Here is a 9,256-nt window from a genome sequence, read left to right on the forward strand (position 1 = left end):
TGTGCTTGGCCAGAGAAAGCCATTTATTATAGCAAGTTACAGGTATTGCTTCTCGGGGCTGGGGTTCCTTCTTGAATAGACCCTGGAGAGCAGGACAAAGGGATGAATCAATGAGAGGAAACCCCTCTGTTGGCCCCCCTCGTCCCTCTAGCAATAGTCACATCCCATTCCTCCCACAAAGGGCCTCAAATTCAGCCCCCAACCTCCTTCCCACAACTTCTTCAGGATCTTCTGAATAGAGAACTGAAGAACGTCAGAATTGGGATGATGAATTTGAGGTTGGCGAACAATGGCCACACCAGCAAGCTCTGAGAAAAGGAAGGAACAGAGTAGTCAGAAGGTGGCCCAGGCCTCAGCCTGACTCCCAGGCCCAGAGCTCTGGAGCCTGTGGCACTTCCCCCTGGGGGCCACGTCAGACATCTCCAGGAGAAACAGAGTCTAGTGGGGTACAGCTGAGTTAGGAACATTAGCTATGGAGTGGAGTTTTATTTACTTTGGTAAGCATTTTCCAATTACTCTGTAACCCAGTCTGGGCAGCACTTTGGTATTTTTCAGTCCAGGAGTTTTGACATCTCTAGACTAAATGATCTCTAAGGCCCTCCCACTTCTAACATCCTCTGTTCTAAGTCCCCTCCCAGCTCTGACAGTACCTGCCCTAATGCCCTTCCCAGGCCTGACATTCCCTGTTCTAAGTCCCCTCCCAGCTCTGACATTATCTGCCCTAATGTCATTCCCAAGCCTGACATTCCCTGTTCCAAGAGCCTTTCCAGATCTGACATTCCATGTTCTAAGGGACTTCCCACCTCTGACATTCCCTGTTCTAAGAGCCTTTCAGATCTGATATCCTCTGTTCTAAGTCCCCTCCTAGCTCTGACATTACCTGCCCTAATGTCCTTCCCAGGACTGACATTCCTTGTTCTAAGGGCCTTTCCAGATTTGACATCATCTGTTGTAAGGTCCCTCCCAGACATTTCCTGTTCTAAGGGCCTTTCCAGATCTGACATTTCCTATTCTAAGGGCCTTCCCAGCTCTGACATTCCCTCTTCTAAGGGCCTTTCCACATCCGACATTGCATGTTCCAGGGGCCCTCCCAGGTCTGACATCCTCCATTCTAAGGACTCCAACATTCTTTATTCAAAGTCCCTCCCTGCTCACCTCTCTGTTCTAAGATCTTAGTCACTTAACCTCAACCTGCCTGAGTCTCCCCAACTGTAAAATGGGGATAATATTAGCACCCAGGGTTGTCATGAGAACAGTGCCTAGCATATAGTACATGTTATAGGAATGCTTCTTCCCCTTACTCTCCCTTCTGATGTGAAAAGTAGTAGAGAAAGCATACTCATGTATTTATTTGCTGTTCTTCAGTCCTTTTCAATTGTGTCCAACTCTTTGTGACCCCATTTGGGGCTTGCCATTTCCTTCTCTAGCTCATTTTACAGATGAGGAAACTGAGGCAAACAGGGTTAAGTGACTTGCCCAGGGTCACACAGCTAGTAAAAGTCTGAGGACAGATTTGAACTCAGGAAAATGAGTCTTTCTGACTCCAGTCCCAGAGCTCTATCCAATGCAGCGCCACCTAGCTGCCCCATGTATTTAAGCTGTATGAATTAAGAGATGTTACTTGGTGTCCTAATCTTCATGTTGCTAACAATATAACTGTATGGGAGACAGCCTCTGGCATATACAATATCAACCTCACCATTTAACATTGTGTAAATAATGTCCCTGCTGTTTGTAACAGTTTGGTATTATCTGACATGCTGTCAAGTACAGTTTATTCACTTCAAGGCTTTGCACACAGCAGGCCCAGGATAAACAGAATTCAGCCTGTGTGCTCAAGGGTGCTGGGACTGGGGTGGACAGTCCTGTGAAGGGGAAAGAGTCAGATGGCCTGGGGGTTCTATTCTACCCATGCCTCCCTCCCCAGGCAAGCCCCTTCCCCTCAGTCTCAAGGGAAATTATCTCGGAGACCATTTAATCCATCCCATGCAGGAACAGAATCTTCACTAGAACATATCCCAGATGGTCCTCCAGCCTCTGCTTGAAGACCTCCAAGGAACTTGCCTCTCAAGGCAACCCGTTGACCTTTCAGATGGCCCTCATTATCTAGAAGTTTGTCTCAATCTCAAGCCAAAATTGGCCACCTTTCAGTCTCCCCTTCCCCTTTCCCCACCCCACCCCCAGCCTACCAGCTCCCAGCTCTGCCCTCAGAGGCCAAAGAACATAGAATTCCTTTCCCACATGTAAGTCCTAGAAAACAGCCATCATGACCCCCTTGTGTCTTCTCCAGATTAAATACCACCAAATCCCTCAACTAATAGTATAACCTGGATGCCAAGACCTGAACCATCCTTGCTGCCTGCCATTGGACCTTTTCTAGCCCATTAATATCTTTCTTAAACCATGGTGCCCAGAACTGAACACAGAGCTCCTAATGAAGTATGTGGGACTATAAGCCTCTTATTCTTGGAAGCTTACACCCCACTTTACATGACCCAAGATTAGCTTTTTGGGGTACCCCATTACATGGCTGACTCATATTGAGCTTGTGGTCCACTAACATCCCCAGCTCTTTTTCAGATACAACTCCTGCCTCACCATGTCTTTTCCATCTTGTACCCTTTGTAGGCTTCAGCTTCCTATTCTGTAAAATGAGGCAACTGGACTCAAAGTGATCATGCAAATCCTTGCCAGCAATATGGTCTATGAGTGCATGATCAAAAATTCTTTTTCCTTTGAAAAAAACATTTGGTGAGCTTTCTAAAATGGCTCACTGGGGCAACTAGGTGGTGCAGTGGATAGAGTACCAACCCTGGGGTCAGGAGGATCTGAGTTCAAATGTGACGTCGGACACTAGCTGTGTGACCCTATGCAAGTCATTTAACCCCAGTTTCCTTTAAAAAAAAGAGGTCACATCTCTCTGCCTCCTTAGGCAAAACCTAGACCAACTTACCAACTCCATGGCAGTCAGCCAATCACCCTAATTACATGGGACAGTGGGAACTCACTTATCCAGAGCCCATTTCTCCAATGTCCTAATCTCTAGGAACTCAACTTTCTGGGGCCCAACCTTGTTTGTTGTCTTTTGTATTTCCATCTTTTGCTCCTACCACTTACTTCCCCACCAACCCCCTTATCCTTCTCTAGTTAATTCCATGAACCCTTCCAATCTTTTTAAAAATTAAATTAAATCTATTTCCTCTCCTTCACACTTTCCCCTTTGCAGTAAGTATGCCTAGTCAAACAGCAAATTCCCACATTGGCCACATCCTAAACCTTATGTCTGGGTCTGCACCCTGAGTCCATCTTCTTTCAGTGGGTCCATGCTTCTCTAATCTGCTGATTCTAATCTTCTCTGGACTTAGAGAACCAGAGCACCAGGGTTGTAAGAATTTTGTGTTGAGTAAGAGCCAGTAGGTTCAGAGTAAATCCCTGATGGGTCCTCCTTTGAAGGAGATGCAGAAGCTTGCATGTACATGCACACATTTTGTGATGCCTACACTGCTCAAAGCTAGGGTGTTTCTTTTTTGGGGTCTCGTCAGACTCTTAATTCTGTTCTGGGTCAATGACTTCTAGAGAACAGCATGCCAGATAACTAAGTCTCAGTGACCTCAATTCTGAAGGACTAAGCTCTTGAGAGCTGACTGGGGGTGACCAAGTTCCAGATACCTGCACTCTAGGGCAGTTGATAACAGTTACCTACAGTGGGCTCTAGATAACTACATCCTACATTGTTGAATTTTATAGAGCTGGTTGTGTTCTGACAACCAACTTCTAGAGAGCCATGTGCCCTATAACTGGGCACTGCCCCCCCAAAAAGCCAAGTTTTGGAGATTAGATCATTGGACAGATGGGCTCTGGATAAGTGAGTTCCCATTGTCCTGTCTAATATTATGACAGCTGGCACCTTGGAATGTGTCCATGCCACTCTAAGCCTGATGGAGGTCATTTCCTTCAAGACCTCAAGGGTGTTAGACCCAGGGCAGGGGTGGTGGGGGTGCAGTCCTTGCTCTGATGACTTTCTCAGAACATCCAAGTACTTCAAAAGTAATGTGGCTGAGAGGCTAAGGGTTACCTACAGTGTTACCTTATGAGGGGCCAGCATTGATACTGACAGGCTGTGGCACCCTCTGGTTGCCCCAAGCAACTCAGCAACTCTAAACTGCAGACAAGCTATACTGAGAGAGGGAGTTTCCTCACCAGGAGTTTCCTACCTCCTATGAAATCACAGGTCCAGGAGCTCATCCTTTCCAAAAGGAGGACTCAGAGCTGTGAGGGACCATGGAGATCACCTTGTCAAAGCCACTCTTATTTCACAAGTGAAAAAAAAACACCTGAATTTTGGAGATTTAAATTTTAGAATAACAGATTTAGAGCTGGAAGGGAGGCCCCTGAGCCATCCCCCTCATTTTACAGATGAGGAAACTGAGTCTCAGATATTCAGGGCCTTGCTCAAGACCTTACAGCCAAGACTGGAAATTCCTAATCCAGTATTCTCTGCCATGTGCCAGACATACCTTGGGCAAGGTGACAGATGAAGGGTCCAATACATGGCAAAGCTAAGATTTGAACCTAGGTCTTTTGAATCTAAATTGAATGTTCTTTCCATGACACTACACCTAGGGCAGACACCTGGCTTCATCCATGCCTCCCATTCTTCCCTGAAGCCCATTGCTTTTGCTCAAAAAAACCATTATCCCCTGCCCCCCCCCACACACACACACCAAAGACCCAACTTCTACCTAGATATGTGCATATAGGTGATAATGGTTAGAGAACTGGGCCTGGAGTCTGCAATACCTGAGTGCAAATCCAGCATGAGAAATTTACCACTGTGTGACCCTGCACAAGTCAATGAATGTCTGTCTGCCTCAGTTTCCTCAACTGGAAAGTGGGCATAATAATGACACCTACCTTCCCAGGGTTGTTGTGAGGATCAAATGAGATCTTTGTAAAGGATTTGACACAGTGCCTGGCATGTAACAGATGCTTGATGGATGCTTGTTTCCTTCCCTCCTCAGCCAACCCCTCCAGCTAGGAGTCAGTCTGGACACCTTCCCTCTTAGCTCAACCCAGTGGGCACCCCAGTCACTCACATGGACAAAGTGTATGAAACAGCCTGTGGTGAAGTTAGTGACTCCCACAGTGTCCAAGGCTTCTCTGGCAAAGTCATCTGCAGATTTCACCAAGAATTTTCTGGGGGATATCTGGCTCATGTTGCTGGAAACTATCAGAGGGGTAATAGTCTGGAGGAAGAAATTGATGACTGGATGAAAGGGTCATAACTTTCACTCTATCCACCTCCCAAAGGCTTCCTCCCCCTCAGCTGGTCACCCAGCTTTGCCCCTACCCTCCTGTACCCAGCTTAGCCCTGCCCTCCTGTTAGCTCACCAAACCTGCATCCCACTTGCCTTGGCCCCCTTGCCCTTTTCCCAAGCTCTTCCCCCTCTCAGAGCTCCTCACAGACCTTCCAATCCATCCCTTCATGCCCTAACAATCACATGAGCACATTCACACTCACACTCCCACCCATACCTGGATGATGACTCCAGAAGACTGGTATTCCAAGGCCACAGCCTGAGAGAAGCTATTGATAAAGGCCTATGAGGGAGAGAGGATGAATCACAGAATTTTAGCATCAGAAGGGACCCAGAGGAGAACCCACCCCTGAAGGGCAATCTTCACTGAAGAGGAAGCCCTCACTGAGAAGCAGTCCTCTGGCCTCTGCTCGAAGACCTCCAAGGACAGGGGGCTCACTACCTCCCTAAGCAGCCTACTCTACTCTGGGGCAGCTGTCATTGATAGGACTCTTGTTCAGCCCTGGACTGCTTCACTGCTCCTGAGTCTGCCCTCTGGGCTCAAAGAGAACAAGACTAGTTCTTGTCTACATGGTGTCCTTCAGAATCCTGGAGGAGAGTTCCCAAGTCCTGCATGAATTCTTTCCTTCTCTGGGCTAAATATGCCTGGTTCTACCAACCAATCAAACAGTGAGGGAGTATTTAATTGTTTGCTCTATGCAGGGGCTCTTCTAGGCACTGGAGATAAAGTTAGAAAAAAAAAACCAACCAAAGCAATCCCTGCCCTCAGGAGTCTTCCATTCCATCCTGCCAAACATGTCCATATGCATACATATCAAACATATGCAGCTCCTGGGACAATGACAGAGCACTGCATTTGGCTTCAAGAAAATCTAAGTGCACATCCTGCCTTAGACACGTCCTGGCTGTGTGACCCTGGGCAAGTCACTTAACCTCTGTCTCTGTTGGCTCAGATTCCACATCTGTAAATTGGGCATAGTTATAGCACCTACCTCCCAAGGTTGCTGTGAGGATCAAACAAACCTCCAAGTGTTACAGAAATGCTAATGACTATTATTTATTAAATATCAGGTAACTGACAGGTGAAGTACCTGGGGCAGAGTGAAAGATCCGGAAAGACCTCATGTAGACTGTGGCATTTGAGCTGAGCTTTGCAGGAAGCTAGAGATTCTAAGAGACAGAGGCAAGTAGGGAGAGTGGTCCAGAAATAGAGGCACAGTGGGGTGGGGGTTACAATGTCCTCTATGGACAGCAGTAAGAAAGCCAGTTCCACTGGGCTTAGCATGCATAGTACAGATAGGAGTCTACATAGTCCAGCGGGAAGAAGGCTGCATCCAGGCTGGCCTCAAATCCTGTTTCTGAGACTAACTACTTGTGTGATCTTGGGTAAGTCACTTAAGCTCTCCAGGCCTCAGTTGGACTAGATGACCTCTGGGCCCCTCCTAGCTTTAGAGCAATGATCAAATCCCACCCATACTACTTGCTACCACCTGATTGTGAGTGAATTACTTCTTTTCTCTGGGTCTCAATCTTCTCACATGTAAAATGAGGGGATGGCCTCTCATGGCCCTTCTAGCTCTCCATTTGTGATCCTGCTGTGCTCATGTGTAATAGTGCTGGGAAGGGAGGTGTAAGCCTGGCTAGGAAGGTTTGAAACACCAAAGAGGGGAGTTTGTATTGGATCAGACTCAAGGTCCTCCTGGTTCCCATCAGCACCTTCTCTAGCTCATCAATGTTCTGCCTAAACTGTGGCACAGCCTAAGATTGGCCTCTCTCCTGAGCATAGTTCCCAAGTTTTGTTGTTCAGTCATTTCAGTCGTGTCCAAGAGTCAGACAGGACTGAAATGACTGAACAACAAAACTTGGCCGCAAAATGGCAAAGATACCGGAGTGATTTGCTATTTCCTTCTCCAACTCATTTCACAGATGAGGAAACTGAGGCAAATTGGGTTAAGTGACTTGCCCAGGGTCATACAACTAGTAAGTGTCTGAGGCCAGATTTGAACTTATGAAGAGAAGTCTTCCCGACTCCAGGCACTATGGCACCACCTAGCTGCCCCACAGTTCCCCAAACAACAGAGAAATCTTTCCTCTCACCCTGACAATTTGCTGAGTCATTCAAAGTCTGGGTCAGATTGCTGCCTTCCAGGAAGTCCTTCCTGATCACCCTGGCCCCCAGGGCTCTTTGACTTCTTGGACCTCTTCCACAATGTTTCTGGACCCAGATTGGCTAACCCCCTCCCACCCTGACTCTTCTTAGGAAGCCTTCCCTGCCCAGGGTTTCCCCTCAGCCCTGACTCTCTGACTCTCCTTCAGAGAGTGAACAACTCTAGATGAAAATCAATCAACAAGCTTTTATTAAGTGCCTACATACTATGTTTCTCACATTTATTAAGTGCTGGCTGTGTTCCACATACTCTACTGTGCGATTTCTGCAAAATGAGAGGTCTGGACAAGATGGGCTTCTAAGACACTTTCCTGCTGTGAATTTTGGATTCTCCTCTGTCCCATGCAGAAGGCATAGTTGATAAAGAAGGTGAAGCCAAATAGACCTAGTACCTGTGGAGGCTAGGTGGCGCCATAGTACACACTTGGCCTGGAGTCAAGAAGATCGATCTTTCTGAGTTCAATTCCAGTCTCAGACACTTACTAGTCATGTGCCCCTGGGCAAGTCACTTAACCTTGTCTGCCTCAGTTTCCTCATCTGTAAAATGAACTGGAGAAGGAAATGGCAAACCACTCTAGTATCTCTGCCAAGAAAACTTCAAATGAGGTCAGGAAAAGTTGGGCACAACTGAAACAACTCAACAACGTATTTCTTGCCCACATTCACACAGGTGGTAAGTGTCAGAGGCAGGATTTGAACCTAGGCCCTCTGACTCTGGATCCAGCACTTTACCCACTCTACTATGTAGTCTTCTATCTAGGTCACACATACTAGAAACCAGCGGAATTGGCCTTCTTGCTACTGCTAGCATAGGCTCAAGAAGTTTATATTCTATCTGGAGAGAAATGTTTGTTGTTGTTTGTCGCTGAGTCATTTTTTTTAGTCCTGTCTGATTCTGTGACCCCATTTGGCATTTCCTTGGCAGAGATACTGGAGTGGTTTGCCATTCCTTCTCCAGCTCATTTTGCAGGTGAGGAAACTTGAGGCAGACAAGTTGAAGTGACTTGCCCAGGGTCACACAGCTAGCAAGTGTCCAAGGCCTAATTTAAACTCAGGAAATGAGTCTTCCTGACTCCAGGCCTGGCGCTTTGTGCACTATGGCGCCCCCTAGTGCCCATATTCCTAAATAAGCCTCATCAAAATCAACTGAAGGCAAGACTGGGTTTGTTGGTGGTGGGGAGAGAGCAGGAAGAGCCCTAGCATCTGGGAGGCTCAGAAGAAGCTTTCCCAGCTTTGTGAACAGGCTTCATATGGCATGTCCTCGAGGCCCCTCACCATCCTGGTTACATTTCTCTGAATGTTTTCCAGACTGTCAGTTTTCTTCTAAAGGGTAGCGCTCAGAATTGAAATCAAGAGTCTTGATGTGGTCCTGCCAGAGCAGAGTACAGACAGATGCTACTGATCAGCAGCTTGCTCTTGGAACATGTCATGGTCTTCTCAGAGCCCAAGATCTAACTAGCTTTTTGGCTGCTAGGTCACAGTCATACTAGATACTAAGCTTGCAATCCACTGAAACCTTCAGATCTTTTTCAGATAAACTGTTGTCCAACCAACAAACAACCACCTAAGGGTCCATTCATCCCTATATTGTTTCATCTTATTAGACTCCACCCAATGCTCTAGCCTGCCAGGATCCCTTTGGATCCTGGATGTCATCCACAGTTATTGGGGGGGAGGGGGAGGAGAGCCTGGACCTGGAGGCAGAAAGATCTGACTTCAAATCCAGCCTCACACACTTCCTAGCTGTGTGACCCTGGACAGGCCACTTCAC

At 47.1% G+C, this 9,256-nt stretch overlaps 1 long non-coding RNA gene across 1 annotated transcript; it reads right to left on the minus strand.

The window, feature by feature from the left end:
- Positions 1-5,647, minus strand: LOC118839552. The gene is made up of 3 exons (XR_005009628.1): positions 5,536-5,647; positions 5,097-5,246; positions 1-308 (listed from the first exon to the last, which is right to left on the minus strand). It is a non-coding gene; the product is annotated as an uncharacterized LOC118839552 (long non-coding RNA).
- Positions 5,648-9,256: the final 3,609 nt, after the last annotated feature.

The sequence above is a fragment of the Trichosurus vulpecula genome, chromosome 2 (genome assembly GCF_011100635.1).
Source record: "Trichosurus vulpecula isolate mTriVul1 chromosome 2, mTriVul1.pri, whole genome shotgun sequence".
Classification (NCBI taxonomy): Eukaryota; Metazoa; Chordata; class Mammalia; order Diprotodontia; family Phalangeridae; genus Trichosurus; species Trichosurus vulpecula.